We start from the raw sequence: 15,652 nt of genomic DNA, 5'->3' as shown, positions 1-15,652 counted from the left end.
GTTTACCTCGAGAATCTTGAAGCGAAAGCCATTCATTGAGAAGAAAACTTCTTTTATAGTCACTTATGCCTTCAAAAGCTTTGTTTCTCTCTTTAAATGGTTATATAATCTCATAATTGATTTTAAGTTACGTTTTTTTTACATTTTTGGTTAAAACAGATTATAATTGAATGTTTACCTCGAGAATCTTGAAGCGAAAGCCATTCATTGAGATGAAAACTTCTTTTATAGTCACTTATGCCTTCAAAAACTTTGTTTTCTCCCTTTAAATGGCTATATAATCTCATAATTGATTTTAAGTTGTGTTTTTTTAAATTTTTAGTTAAAACAGATTATAATTGAACGTTTACCTTGAGAAACGTGATGCAAAAACCATTCATTGAGAAGAAAACTTCTTTAATAGTCACTTATGCCTTCAAAAGCTTTGTTTCTCCCATTAAATGGTTATATAATCTCATAATTGATTTTAAGTTGAGTTTTTTTTACATTTTTGGTTAAAACAGATTATAATTGAATGTTTACCTCGAGAAACGTGATGCAAAAACCATTCATTGAGAAGAAAACTTCTTTTATAGTCACTTATGCCTTCAAAAGCTTTGTTTCTCGCTTTAAATGGTTATATAACCTCATAATTGATTTTAAGTTGAATTTTTTTACATTTTTGGTTAAAGCAGATTATAATTGAATGTTTACCTCGAGAAACGTGATGGAAAAACCATTCATTGAGAAGAAAACTTCTTTTATAGTCACTTATGCCTTCAAAAGCTTTGTTTCTCCCTTTAAATGGTTATATAATCTCATAATTGATTTTAAGTTGCGTTTTTTTTACATTTTTGGTTAAAGCAGATTATAATTGAATGTTTACCTCGAGAATCTTGAAGCGAAATCCATTCATTGAGAAGAAAACTTCTTTTATAGTCACTTATGCCTTCAAAAGCTTTGTATCTCCCTTTAAATGGTTATATAATCCCATAATTGATTTTAAGTTGAGTTTTTTTTACATCTTTGGTTAAAACAGATTATAATTGAATGTTTACCTCGAGAATCTTGAAGCGAAAGCCATTCATTGAGAAGAAAACTTCTTTTATAGTCACTTATGCCTTCAAAAGCTTTGTTTCTCCCTTTAAATGGTTACATAATCTCATAATTGATTTTAAGTTGAGTTTTTTTTACATTTTTGGTTAAAACAGATTATAATTGAATGTTTACCTCGAGAAACGTGAAGCAAAAACCATTCATTGAGAAGAAAACTTCTTTTATAGTCACTTATGCCTTCAAAAGCTTTGTTTCTCCCTTTAAATGGTTATATAATCTCATAATTGATTTTAAGTTGCGTTTTTTTTACATTTTAGGTTAAAACAGATTATAATTGAATGTTTACCTCGAGAATCTTGAAGCGAAATCCATTCATTGAGAAGAAAACTTCTTTTATAGTCACTTATGCCATCAAAAGCTTTGTTTCCTCCGTTTAAATGGTTATATACTCTCATAATTGATTTTAAGTTGAGTTTTTTTTACATCTTTGGTTAAAACAGATTATAATTGAATGTTTACCTCGAGAAACGTGATGCAAAATCCATTCATTGAGAAGAAAACTTCTTTTATAGTCACTTATGCCTTCAAAAGCTTTGTTTCCTCCGTTTAAATGGTTATATAATCTCATAATTGATTTTAGGTTGAGTTTTTTTTACATCTTTGGTTAAAACAGATTATAATTGAATGTTTACCTCGAGAAACGTGATGCAAAATCCATTCATTGAGAAGAAAACTTCTTTTATAGTCACTTATGCCTTCAAAAGCTTTGTTTCTCCCTTTAAATGGTTATATAATCTCATAATTGATTTTAAGTTGAATTGTTTTTACATTTTTTATTAAAATAGATTATAATTGAATGTTTACCTTGAGAAACGTGATGCAAAAACCATTCATTGAGAAGAAAACTTCTTTTATAGTCACTTATGCCTTTAAAAGCTTTGTTTCTCCCTTTAAATGGTTATATAATCTCATAATTGGTTTTAAGTTGAGTTTTTTTTACATTTTTGGTTAAAACAGATTATAATTGAATGTTTACCTCGAGAAACGTGATGCAAAAACCATTCATTCAGAAGAAAATTTCTTTTATAGTCACTTATGCCTTCAAAAGCTTTGTTTCTCGCTTTAAATGGTTATATAACCTCATAATTGATTTTAAGTTAAATTTTTTTACTTTTTTGGTTAAAGCAGGTTATAATTAAATGTTTACCTCGAGAAACGTGATGCAAAAACCATTCATTGAGAAGAAAACTTCTTTTATAGTCACTTATGCCTTCAAAAGCTTTGTTTCCCCCTTTAAATGGTTATATAATCTCATAATTGATTTTAAGTTGAATTTTTTTTACATTTTTGGTTAAAACAGATTAGAATTGAATGTTTACCTTGAGAATCTTGAAGCGAAAGCCATTCATTGAGAAGAAAACTTCTTTTATAGTCACTTATGCCTTCAAAAGCTTTGTTTCTCCCTTTAAATGGTTATATAATCTCATAATTGATTTTAAGTTGAGTTTTTTTTACATTTTTGGTTAAAACAGATTATAATTGAATGTTTACCTCGAGAATCTTGAAGCAAAAGCCATTCATTGAGAAGAAAACTTCTTTTATAGTCACTTATGCCTTCAAAAGCTTTGTTTCTCCCTTTAAATGGTTATATAATCTCATAATTGATTTTAAGTTGAGTTTTTTTTACATTTTTGGTTAAAACAGATTATAATTGAATGTTTACCTCGAGAATCTTGAAGCGAAAGCCATTCATTGAGAAGAAAACTTCTTTTATAGTCACTTATGCCTTCAAAAGCTTTGTTTCTCCCTTTAAATGGTTATATAATCTCATAATTGATTTTAAGTTGAGTTTTTTTTACATTTTTGGTTAAAACAGATTATAATTGAATGTTTACCTCGAGAAACTTGATGCAAAAACCATTCATTGAGAAGAAAACTTCTTTTATAGTCACTTATGCTTTCAAAAGCTTTGTTTCTCCCTTTAAATGGTTATATAATCTCATAATTGATTTTAAGTTGAGTTTTTTTTACATTTTTGGTTAAAACAGATTATAATTGAATGTTTACCTCGAGAAACGTGATGCAAAATCCATTCATTGAGAAGAAAACTTCTTTTATAGTCACTTATGCCTTCAAAAGCATTGTTTCTCCCTTTAAATGGTTATATAATCTCATAATTGATTTTAAGTTGAATTTTTTTTACATTTTTTATTAAAATAGATTATAATTGAATGTTTACCTTGAGAAACGTGATGCAAAAACCATTCATTGAGAAGAAAACTTCTTTTATAGTAACTTATGCCTTCAAAAGCTTTGTTTCTCCCTTTAAATGGTTATATAATCTCATAATTGATTTTAAGTTGAGTTTTTTTTACATTTTTGGTTAAAACAGATTATAATTGAATGTTTACCTCGAGAATCTTGAAGCGAAATCCATTCATTGAGAAGAAAACTTCTTTTATAGTCACTTATGCCTTCAAAAGCTTTGTTTCTCTTTTTAAATGGTTATATAATCTCATAATTGATTTTAAGTTACGTTTTTTTTACATTTTTGGTTAAAATAGATTATAATTGAATGTTTACCTCGAGAATCTTGAAGCGAAAGCCATTCATTGAGAAGAAAACTTCTTTTATAGTCACTTATGCCTTCAAAAGCTTTGTTTCTCTCTTTAAATGGCTATATAATCTCATAATTGATTTTAAGTTACGTTTTTTTTACATTTTTGGTTAAAACAGATTATAATTGAATGTTTACCTCGAGAATCTTGAAGCGAAAGCCATTCATTGAGAAGAAAACTTCTTTTATAGTCACTTATGCCTTCAAAAGCTTTGTTTCTCTCTTTAAATGGTTATATAATCTCATAATTGATTTTAAGTTACGTTTTTTTTACTTTTTTGGTTAAAACAGATTATAATTGAATGTTTACCTCGAGAATCTTGAAGCGAAAGCCATTCATTGAGAAGAAAACTTCTTTTATAGTCACTTATGCCTTCAAAAACTTTGTTTTCTCCCTTTAAATGGCTATATAATCTCATAATTGATTTTAAGTTGTGTTTTTTTAAATTTTTAGTTAAAACAGATTATAATTGAACGTTTACCTTGAGAAACGTGATGCAAAAACCATTCATTGAGAAGAAAACTTCTTTTATAGTCACTTATGCCTTCAAAAGCTTTGTTTCTCCCTTTAAATGGTTATATAATCTCATAATTGATTTTAAGTTGAATTGTTTTTACATTTTTTATTAAAATAGATTATAATTGAATGTTTACCTTGAGAAACGTGATGCAAAAACCATTCATTGAGAAGAAAACTTCTTTTATAGTCACTTATGCCTTTAAAAGCTTTGTTTCTCCCTTTAAATGGTTATATAATCTCATAATTGATTTTAAGTTGAGTTTTTTTTACATTTTTGGTTAAAACAGATTATAATTGAATGTTTACCTAGAGAATCTTGAAGCGAAAGCCATTCATTGAGAAGAAAACTTCTTTTATAGTCACTTATGCCTTCAAAAGCTTTGTTTCTCCCTTTAAATGGTTATATAATCTCATAATTGATTTTAAGTTGAGTTTTTTTTACATTTTTTGTTAAAACAGATTATAATTGAATGTTTACCTCGAGAATCTTGAAGCGAAAGCCATTCATTGAGAAGAAAACTTCTTTTATAGTCACTTATGCCTTCAAAAGCTTTGTTTCTCCCTTTAAATGGTTATATAATCTCATAATTGATTTTAAGTTGAGTTTTTTTTACATTTTTGGTTAAAACAGATTATAATTGAATGTTTACCTCGAGAATCTTGAAGCGAAAGCCATTCATTGAGATGAAAACTTCTTTTATAGTCACTTATGCCTTCAAAAACTTTGTTTCTCCCTTTAAATGGTTATATAATCTCATAATTGATTTTAAGTTGAGTTTTTTTTACATTTTTGGTTAAAACAGATTAGAATTGAATGTTTACCTTGAGAATCTTGAAGCGAAAGCCATTCATTGAGAAGAAAACTTCTTTTATAGTCACTTATGCCTTCAAAAGCTTTGTTTCTCCCTTTAAATGGTTATATAATCTCCTAATTGATTTTAAGTTGAGTTTTTTTTACATTTTTTGTTAAAACAGATTATAATTGAATGTTTACCTCCAGAAACGTGATGCAAAATCCATTCATTGAGAAGAAAACTTCTTTTATAGTCACTTATGCCTTCAAAAGCTTTGTTTCTCCCTTTAAATGGTTATATAATCTCATAATTGATTTTAAGTTGAGTTTTTTTTACATTTTTGGTTAAAACAGATTATAATTGAATGTTTACCTCGAGAAACGTGATGCAAAATCCATTCATTGAGAAGAAAACTTCTTTTATAGTCACTTATGCCTTCAAAAGCTTTGTTTCTCCCTTTAAATGGTTATATAATCTCATAATTGATTTTAAGTTGAATTGTTTTTACATTTTTTATTAAAATAGATTATAATTGAATGTTTACCTTGAGAAACGTGATGCAAAAACCATTCATTGAGAAGAAAACTTCTTTTATAGTCACTTATGCCTTCAAAAGCTTTGTTTCTCCCTTTAAATGGTTATATAATCTCATAATTGATTTTAAGTTGAATTGTTTTTACATTTTTTATTAAAATAGATTATAATTGAATGTTTACCTTGAGAAACGTGATGCAAAAACCATTCATTGAGAAGAAAACTTCTTTTATAGTCACTTATGCCTTTAAAAGCTTTGTTTCTCCCTTTAAATGGTTATATAATCTCATAATTGATTTTAAGTTGAGTTTTTTTTACATTTTTGGTTAAAACAGATTATAATTGAATGTTTACCTAGAGAATCTTGAAGCGAAAGCCATTCATTGAGAAGAAAACTTCTTTTATAGTCACTTATGAATTCAAAAGCTTTGTTTCTCCCTTTAAATGGTTATATAATCTCATAATTGATTTTAAGTTGAGTTTTTTTTACATTTTTTGTTAAAACAGATTATAATTGAATGTTTACCTCGAGAATCTTGAAGCGAAAGCCATTCATTGAGAAGAAAACTTCTTTTATAGTCACTTATGCCTTCAAAAGCTTTGTTTCTCCCTTTAAATGGTTATATAATCTCATAATTGATTTTAAGTTGCGTTTTTTTACATTTTTAGTTAAAACAAATTATAATTGAATGTTTACCTCAAGAAACGTGATGCAAAAACCATTCATTGAGAAGAAAACTTCTTTTATAGTCACTTATGCCTTCAAAAGCTTTGTTTCTCCCTTTAAATGGTTATATAATCTCATAATTGATTTTAAGTTGAGTTTTTTTTACATTTTTTGTTAAAACAGATTATAATTGAATGTTTACCTCGAGAAACGTGATGCAAAAGCCATTCATTGAGAAGAAAACTTCTTTTATAGTCACTTATGCTTTCAAAAGCTTTGTTTCTCCTTTAAATGGTTATATAATCTCATAATTGATTTTAAGTTGAGTTTTTTTTACATTTTTGATTAAAACAGATTATAATTGAATGTTTACCTCGAGAAACGTGATGCAAAATCCATTCATTGAGAAGAAAACTTCTTTTATAGTCACTTATGCCTTCAAAAGCTTTGTTTCTCCCTTTAAATGGTTATATAATCTCATAATTGATTTTAAGTTGAATTGTTTTTACATTTTTGGTTAAAATAGATTATAATTGAATGTTTACCTTGAGAAACGTGATGCAAAAACCATTCATTGAGAAGAAAACTTCTTTTATAGTCACTTATGCCTTCAAAAGCTTTGTTTCTCCCTTTAAATGGTTATATAATCTCATAATTGATTTTAAGTTGAATTGTTTTTACATTTTTTATTAAAATAGATTATAATTGAATGTTTACCTTGAGAAACGTGATGCAAAAACCATTCATTGAGAAGAAAACTTCTTTTATAGTCACTTATGCCTTTAAAAGCTTTGTTTCTCCCTTTAAATGGTTATATAATCTCATAATTGATTTTAAGTTGAGTTTTTTTTACATTTTTGGTTAAAACAGATTATAATTGAATGTTTACCTAGAGAATCTTGAAGCGAAAGCCATTCATTGAGAAGAAAACTTCTTTTATAGTCACTTATGCCTTCAAAAGCTTTGTTTCTCCCTTTAAATGGTTATATAATCTCATAATTGATTTTAAGTTGAGTTTTTTTTACATTTTTTGTTAAAACAGATTATAATTGAATGTTTACCTCGAGAATCTTGAAGCGAAAGCCATTCATTGAGAAGAAAACTTCTTTTATAGTCACTTATGCCTTCAAAAGCTTTGTTTCTCCCTTTAAATGGTTATATAATCTCATAATTGATTTTAAGTTGAGTTTTTTTTACATTTTTGGTTAAAACAGATTATAATTGAATGTTTACCTCGAGAATCTTGAAGCGAAAGCCATTCATTGAGAAGAAAACTTCTTTTATAGTCACTTATGCCTTCAAAAGCTTTGTTTCCTCCCTTTAAATGGTTATATAATCTCATAATTGATTTTAAGTTGCGTTTTTTTACATTTTTGGTTAAAACAAATTATAATTGAATGTTTACCTCGAGAAACGTGATGCAAAAACCATTCATTGAGAAGAAAACTTCTTTTATAGTCACTTATGCCTTCAAAAGCTTTGTTTCTCGCTTTAAATGGTTATATAATCTCATAATTGATTTCAAGTTGAATTTTTTTACATTTTTGGGTAAAGCAGATTATAATTGAATGTTTACCTCGAGAAACTTGATGCAAAAACCATTCATTGAGAAGAAAACTTCTTTTATAGTCACTTACGCTTTCAAAAGCTTTGTTTCTCCCTTTAAATGGTTATATAATCTCATAATTGATTTTAAGTTGAGTTTTTTTTACATTTTTGGTTAAAACAGATTATAATTGAATGTTTACCTCGAGAAACGTGATGCAAAATCCATTCATTGAGAAGAAAACTTCTTTTATAGTCACTTATGCCTTCAAAAGCTTTGTTTCTCCCTTTAAATGGTTATATAATTTCATAATTGATTTTAAGTTGAGTTTTTTTTACATTTTTGGTTAAAACAAATTAGAATTGAATGTTTACCTCGAGAATCTTGAAGCGAAAGCCATTCATTGAGAAGAAAACTTTTTTTATAGTCACTTATGCCTTCAAAAGCTTTGTTTCTCCCTTTAAATGGTTATATAATCTCATAATTGATTTTAAGTTGAGTTTTTTTTACATTTTTGGTTAAAACAGATTATAATTGAATGTTTACCTCGAGAATCTTGAAGCGAAAGCCATTCATTGAGAAGAAAACTTCTTTTATAGTCACTTATGCCTTCAAAAGCTTTGTTTCCTCCGTTTAAATGGTTATATAATCTCATAATTGATTTTAAGTTGCGTTTTTTTACATTTTTAGTTAAATAAAATTATAATTGAGTGTTTACCTCCAGAAACGTGATGCAAAAACCATTCATTGAGAAGAAAACTTCTTTTATAGTCACTTATGCCTTCAACAGCTTTGTTTCTCGCTTTAAATGGTTATATAATATCATAATTGATTTTAAGTTGAATTTTTTTACATTTTTGGTTAAAGCAGATTATAATTGAATGTTTACCTCGAGAAACTTGATGCAAAAACCATTCATTGAGAAGAAAACTTCTTTTATAGTCACTTATGCTTTCAAAAGCTTTGTTTCTCCCTTTAAATGGTTATATAATCTCATAATTGATTTTAAGTTGAGTTTTTTTTACATTTTTGGTTAAAACAGATTATAATTGAATGTTTACCTCGACAAACGTGATGCAAAATCCATTCATTGAGAAGAAAACTTCTTTTATAGTCACTTATGCCTTCAAAAGCTTTGTTTCTCCCTTTAAATGGTTATATAATCTCATAATTGATTTTAAGTTGAATTGTTTTTACATTTTTTATTAAAATAGATTATAATTGAATGTTTACCTTGAGAAACGTGATGCAAAAACCATTCATTGAGAAGAAAACTTCTTTTATAGTCACTTATGCCTTCAAAAGCTTTGTTTCTCCCTTTAAATGGTTATATAATCTCATAATTGATTTTAAGTTGAGTTTTTTTTACATTTTTGGTTAAAACAGATTATAATTGAATGTTTACCTCGAGAATCTTGAAGCGAAAGCCATTCATTGAGAAGAAAACTTCTTTTATAGTCACTTATGCCTTCAAAAGCTTTGTTTCTCTTTTTAAATGGTTATATAATCTCATAATTGATTTTAAGTTACGTTTTTTTTACATTTTTGGTTAAAACAGATTATAATTGAATGTTTACCTCGAGAATCTTGAAGCGAAAGCCATTCATTGAGAAGAAAACTTCTTTTATAGTCACTTATGCCTTCAAAAGCTTTGTTTCTCTCTTTAAATGGTTATATAATCTCATAATTGATTTTAAGTTACGTTTTTTTTACATTTTTGGTTAAAACAGATTATAATTGAATGTTTACCTCGAGAATCTTGAAGCGAAAGCCATTCATTGAGATGAAAACTTCTTTTATAGTCACTTATGCCTTCAAAAACTTTGTTTTCTCCCTTTAAATGGCTATATAATCTCATAATTGATTTTAAGTTGTGTTTTTTTAAATTTTTAGTTAAAACAGATTATAATTGAACGTTTACCTTGAGAAACGTGATGCAAAAACCATTCATTGAGAAGAAAACTTCTTTAATAGTCACTTATGCCTTCAAAAGCTTTGTTTCTCCCATTAAATGGTTATATAATCTCATAATTGATTTTAAGTTGAGTTTTTTTTACATTTTTGGTTAAAACAGATTATAATTGAATGTTTACCTCGAGAAACGTGATGCAAAAACCATTCATTGAGAAGAAAACTTCTTTTATAGTCACTTATGCCTTCAAAAGCTTTGTTTCTCGCTTTAAATGGTTATATAACCTCATAATTGATTTTAAGTTGAATTTTTTTACATTTTTGGTTAAAGCAGATTATAATTGAATGTTTACCTCGAGAAACGTGATGGAAAAACCATTCATTGAGAAGAAAACTTCTTTTATAGTCACTTATGCCTTCAAAAGCTTTGTTTCTCCCTTTAAATGGTTATATAATCTCATAATTGATTTTAAGTTGCGTTTTTTTTACATTTTTGGTTAAAGCAGATTATAATTGAATGTTTACCTCGAGAATCTTGAAGCGAAATCCATTCATTGAGAAGAAAACTTCTTTTATAGTCACTTATGCCTTCAAAAGCTTTGTATCTCCCTTTAAATGGTTATATAATCCCATAATTGATTTTAAGTTGAGTTTTTTTTACATCTTTGGTTAAAACAGATTATAATTGAATGTTTACCTCGAGAATCTTGAAGCGAAAGCCATTCATTGAGAAGAAAACTTCTTTTATAGTCACTTATGCCTTCAAAAGCTTTGTTTCTCCCTTTAAATGGTTACATAATCTCATAATTGATTTTAAGTTGAGTTTTTTTTACATTTTTGGTTAAAACAGATTATAATTGAATGTTTACCTCGAGAAACGTGAAGCAAAAACCATTCATTGAGAAGAAAACTTCTTTTATAGTCACTTATGCCTTCAAAAGCTTTGTTTCTCCCTTTAAATGGTTATATAATCTCATAATTGATTTTAAGTTGCGTTTTTTTTACATTTTAGGTTAAAACAGATTATAATTGAATGTTTACCTCGAGAATCTTGAAGCGAAATCCATTCATTGAGAAGAAAACTTCTTTTATAGTCACTTATGCCATCAAAAGCTTTGTTTCCTCCGTTTAAATGGTTATATAATCTCATAATTGATTTTAAGTTGAGTTTTTTTTACATCTTTGGTTAAAACAGATTATAATTGAATGTTTACCTCGAGAAACGTGATGCAAAATCCATTCATTGAGAAGAAAACTTCTTTTATAGTCACTTATGCCTTCAAAAGCTTTGTTTCCTCCGTTTAAATGGTTATATAATCTCATAATTGATTTTAGGTTGAGTTTTTTTTACATCTTTGGTTAAAACAGATAATAATTGAATGTTTACCTCGAGAAACGTGATGCAAAATCCATTCATTGAGAAGAAAACTTCTTTTATAGTCACTTATGCCTTCAAAAGCTTTGTTTCTCCCTTTAAATGGTTATATAATCTCATAATTGATTTTAAGTTGAATTGTTTTTACATTTTTTAGTAAAATAGATTATAATTGAATGTTTACCTTGAGAAACGTGATGCAAAAACCATTCATTGAGAAGAAAACTTCTTTTATAGTCACTTATGCCTTTAAAAGCTTTGTTTCTCCCTTTAAATGGTTATATAATCTCATAATTGGTTTTAAGTTGAGTTTTTTTTACATTTTTGGTTAAAACAGATTATAATTGAATGTTTACCTCGAGAAACGTGATGCAAAAACCATTCATTCAGAAGAAAATTTCTTTTATAGTCACTTATGCCTTCAAAAGCTTTGTTTCTCGCTTTAAATGGTTATATAACCTCATAATTGATTTTAAGTTAAATTTTTTTACTTTTTTGGTTAAAGCAGGTTATAATTAAATGTTTACCTCGAGAAACGTGATGCAAAAACCATTCATTGAGAAGAAAACTTCTTTTATAGTCACTTATGCCTTCAAAAGCTTTGTTTCCCCCTTTAAATGGTTATATAATCTCATAATTGATTTTAAGTTGAATTTTTTTTACATTTTTGGTTAAAACAGATTAGAATTGAATGTTTACCTTGAGAATCTTGAAGCGAAAGCCATTCATTGAGAAGAAAACTTCTTTTATAGTCACTTATGCCTTCAAAAGCTTTGTTTCTCCCTTTAAATGGTTATATAATCTCATAATTGATTTTAAGTTGAGTTTTTTTTACATTTTTGGTTAAAACAGATTATAATTGAATGTTTACCTCGAGAATCTTGAAGCAAAAGCCATTCATTGAGAAGAAAACTTCGTTTATAGTCACTTATGCCTTCAAAAGCTTTGTTTCTCCCTTTAAATGGTTATATAATCTCATAATTGATTTTAAGTTGAGTTTTTTTTACATTTTTGGTTAAAACAGATTATAATTGAATGTTTACCTCGAGAATCTTGAAGCGAAAGCCATTCATTGAGAAGAAAACTTCTTTTATAGTCACTTATGCCTTCAAAAGCTTTGTTTCTCCCTTTAAATGGTTATATAATCTCATAATTGATTTTAAGTTGAGTTTTTTTTACATTTTTGGTTAAAACAGATTATAATTGAATGTTTACCTCGAGAAACTTGATGCAAAAACCATTCATTGAGAAGAAAACTTCTTTTATAGTCACTTATGCTTTCAAAAGCTTTGTTTCTCCCTTTAAATGGTTATATAATCTCATAATTGATTTTAAGTTGAGTTTTTTTTACATTTTTGGTTAAAACAGATTATAATTGAATGTTTACCTCGAGAAACGTGATGCAAAATCCATTCATTGAGAAGAAAACTTCTTTTATAGTCACTTATGCCTTCAAAAGCATTGTTTCTCCCTTTAAATGGTTATATAATCTCATAATTGATTTTAAGTTGAATTTTTTTTACATTTTTTATTAAAATAGATTATAATTGAATGTTTACCTTGAGAAACGTGATGCAAAAACCATTCATTGAGAAGAAAACTTCTTTTATAGTAACTTATGCCTTCAAAAGCTTTGTTTCTCCCTTTAAATGGTTATATAATCTCATAATTGATTTTAAGTTGAGTTTTTTTTACATTTTTGGTTAAAACAGATTATAATTGAATGTTTACCTCGAGAATCTTGAAGCGAAATCCATTCATTGAGAAGAAAACTTCTTTTATAGTCACTTATGCCTTCAAAAGCTTTGTTTCTCTTTTTAAATGGTTATATAATCTCATAATTGATTTTAAGTTACGTTTTTTTTACATTTTTGGTTAAAATAGATTATAATTGAATGTTTACCTCGAGAATCTTGAAGCGAAAGCCATTCATTGAGAAGAAAACTTCTTTTATAGTCACTTATGCCTTCAAAAGCTTTGTTTCTCTCTTTAAATGGCTATATAATCTCATAATTGATTTTAAGTTACGTTTTTTTTACATTTTTGGTTAAAACAGATTATAATTGAATGTTTACCTCGAGAATCTTGAAGCGAAAGCCATTCATTGAGAAGAAAACTTCTTTTATAGTCACTTATGCCTTCAAAAGCTTTGTTTCTCTCTTTAAATGGTTATATAATCTCATAATTGATTTTAAGTTACGTTTTTTTTACTTTTTTGGTTAAAACAGATTATAATTGAATGTTTACCTCGAGAATCTTGAAGCGAAAGCCATTCATTGAGAAGAAAACTTCTTTTATAGTCACTTATGCCTTCAAAAACTTTGTTTTCTCCCTTTAAATGGCTATATAATCTCATAATTGATTTTAAGTTGTGTTTTTTTAAATTTTTAGTTAAAACAGATTATAATTGAACGTTTACCTTGAGAAACGTGATGCAAAAACCATTCATTGAGAAGAAAACTTCTTTAATAGTCACTTATGCCTTCAAAAGCTTTGTTTCTCCCTTTAAATTGTTATATAATCTCATAATTGATTTTAAGTTGAGTTTTTTTTACATTTTTAGTTAAAACAGATTATAATTGAATGTTTACCTCGAGAAACGTGATGCAAAAACCATTCATTGAGAAGAAAACTTCTTTTATAGTCACTTATGCCTTCAAAAGCTTTGTTTCTCGCTTTAAATGGTTATATAACCTCATAATTGATTGTAAGTTGAATTTTTTTACATTTTTGGTTAAAGCAGATTATAATTGAATGTTTACCTCGAGAAACGTGATGCAAAAACCATTCATTGAGAAGAAAACTTCTTTTATAGTCACTTATGCCTTCAAAAGCTTTGTTTCTCCCTTTAAATGGTTATATAATCTCATAATTGATTTTAAGTTGAGTTTTTTTTACATTTTTGGTTAAAACAGATTATAATTGAATGTTTACCTCGAGAAACGTGATGCAAAATCCATTCATTGAGAAGAAAACTTCTTTTATAGTCACTTATGCCTTCAAAAGCTTTGTTTCTCGCTTTAAATGGTTATATAATCTCATAATTGATTTTACGTTGAATTTTTTTACATTTTTGGTTAAAGCAGATTATAATTGAATGTTTACCTCGAGAAACGTGATGCAAAAACCATTCATTGAGAAGAAAACTTCTTTTATAGTCACTTATGCCTTCAAAAGCTTTGTTTCTCCCTTTAAATGGTTATATAATCTCATAATTGATTTTAAGTTGCGTTTTTTTTACATTTTTGGTTAAAACAGATTATAATTGAATGTTTACCTCGAGAATCTTGAAGCGAAAGCCATTCATTGAGAAGAAAACTTCTTTTATAGTCACTTATGCCTTCAAAAACTTTGTTTTCTCCCTTTAAATGGCTATATAATCTCATAATTGATTTTAAGTTGAGTTTTTTTACATTTTTAGTTAAAACAGATTATAATTGAACGTTTACCTCGAGAAACGTGATGCAAAAACCATTCATTGAGAAGAAAACTTCTTTTATAGTCACTTATGCCTTCAAAAGCTTTGTTTCTCCCTTTAAATGGTTATATAATCTCATAATTGATTTTAAGTTGAGTTTTTTTTACATTTTTGGTTAAAACAGATTATAATTGAATGTTTACCTCGAGAAACGTGATGCAAAAACCATTCATTCAGAAGAAAACTTCTTTTATAGTCACTTATGCCTTCAAAAGCTTTGTTTCTCGCTTTAAATGGTTATATAATCTCATAATTGATTTTAAGTTGAATTTTTTTACATTTTTGGTTAAAGCAGATTATAATTGAATGTTTACCTCGAGAAACATGATGCAAAAACCATTCATTGAGAAGAAAACTTCTTTTATAGTCACTTATGCCTTCAAAAGCTTTGTTTCTCCCTTTAAATGGTTATATAATCTCATAATTGATTTTAAGTTGAGTTTTTTTTACATTTTTGGTTAAAACAGATTAGAATTGAATGTTTACCTTGAGAATCTTGAAGCGAAAGCCATTCATTGAGAAGAAAACTTCTTTTATAGTCACTTATGCCTTCAAAAGCTTTGTTTCTCCCTTTAAATGGTTATATAATCTCATAATTGATTTTAAGTTGAGTTTTTTTTACATTTTTGGTTAAAACAGATTATAATTGAATTTTTACCTCGAGAATCTTGAAGCGAAAGCCATTCATTGAGAAGAAAACTTCTTTTATAGTCACTTATGCCTTCAAAAGCTTTGTTTCTCCCTTTAAATGGTTATATAATCTCATAATTGATTTTAAGTTGAGTTTTTTTTACATTTTTGGTTAAAACAGATTATAATTGAATGTTTACCTCCAGAAACGTGATGCAAAATCCATTCATTGAGAAGAAAACTTCTTTTATAGTCACTTATGCCTTCAAAAGCTTTGTTTCTCCCTTTAAATGGTTATATAATCTCATAATTGATTTTAAGTTGAATTGTTTTTACATTTTTTATTAAAATAGATTATAATTGACTGTTTACCTTGAGAAACGTGATGCAAAAACCATTCATTGAGAAGAAAACTACTTTTATAGTCACTTATGCCTTTAAAAGCTTTGTTTCTCCCTTTAAATGGTTATATAATTTCATAATTGATTTTGTCACGACCCAAATTCCGGGTCATGACCGGCGCATGGGTCCAATGGACGTAATCC

The sequence above is a fragment of the Theobroma cacao genome, chromosome 8 (assembly GCF_053813885.1).
Source record: "Theobroma cacao isolate CCN51 chromosome 8, ASM5381388v1, whole genome shotgun sequence".
In the NCBI taxonomy this organism is placed as follows: domain Eukaryota; kingdom Viridiplantae; phylum Streptophyta; class Magnoliopsida; order Malvales; family Malvaceae; genus Theobroma; species Theobroma cacao.
The sequence above is the reverse complement of the archived record's forward strand: the minus strand, read 5'-3'. Positions refer to the sequence as shown.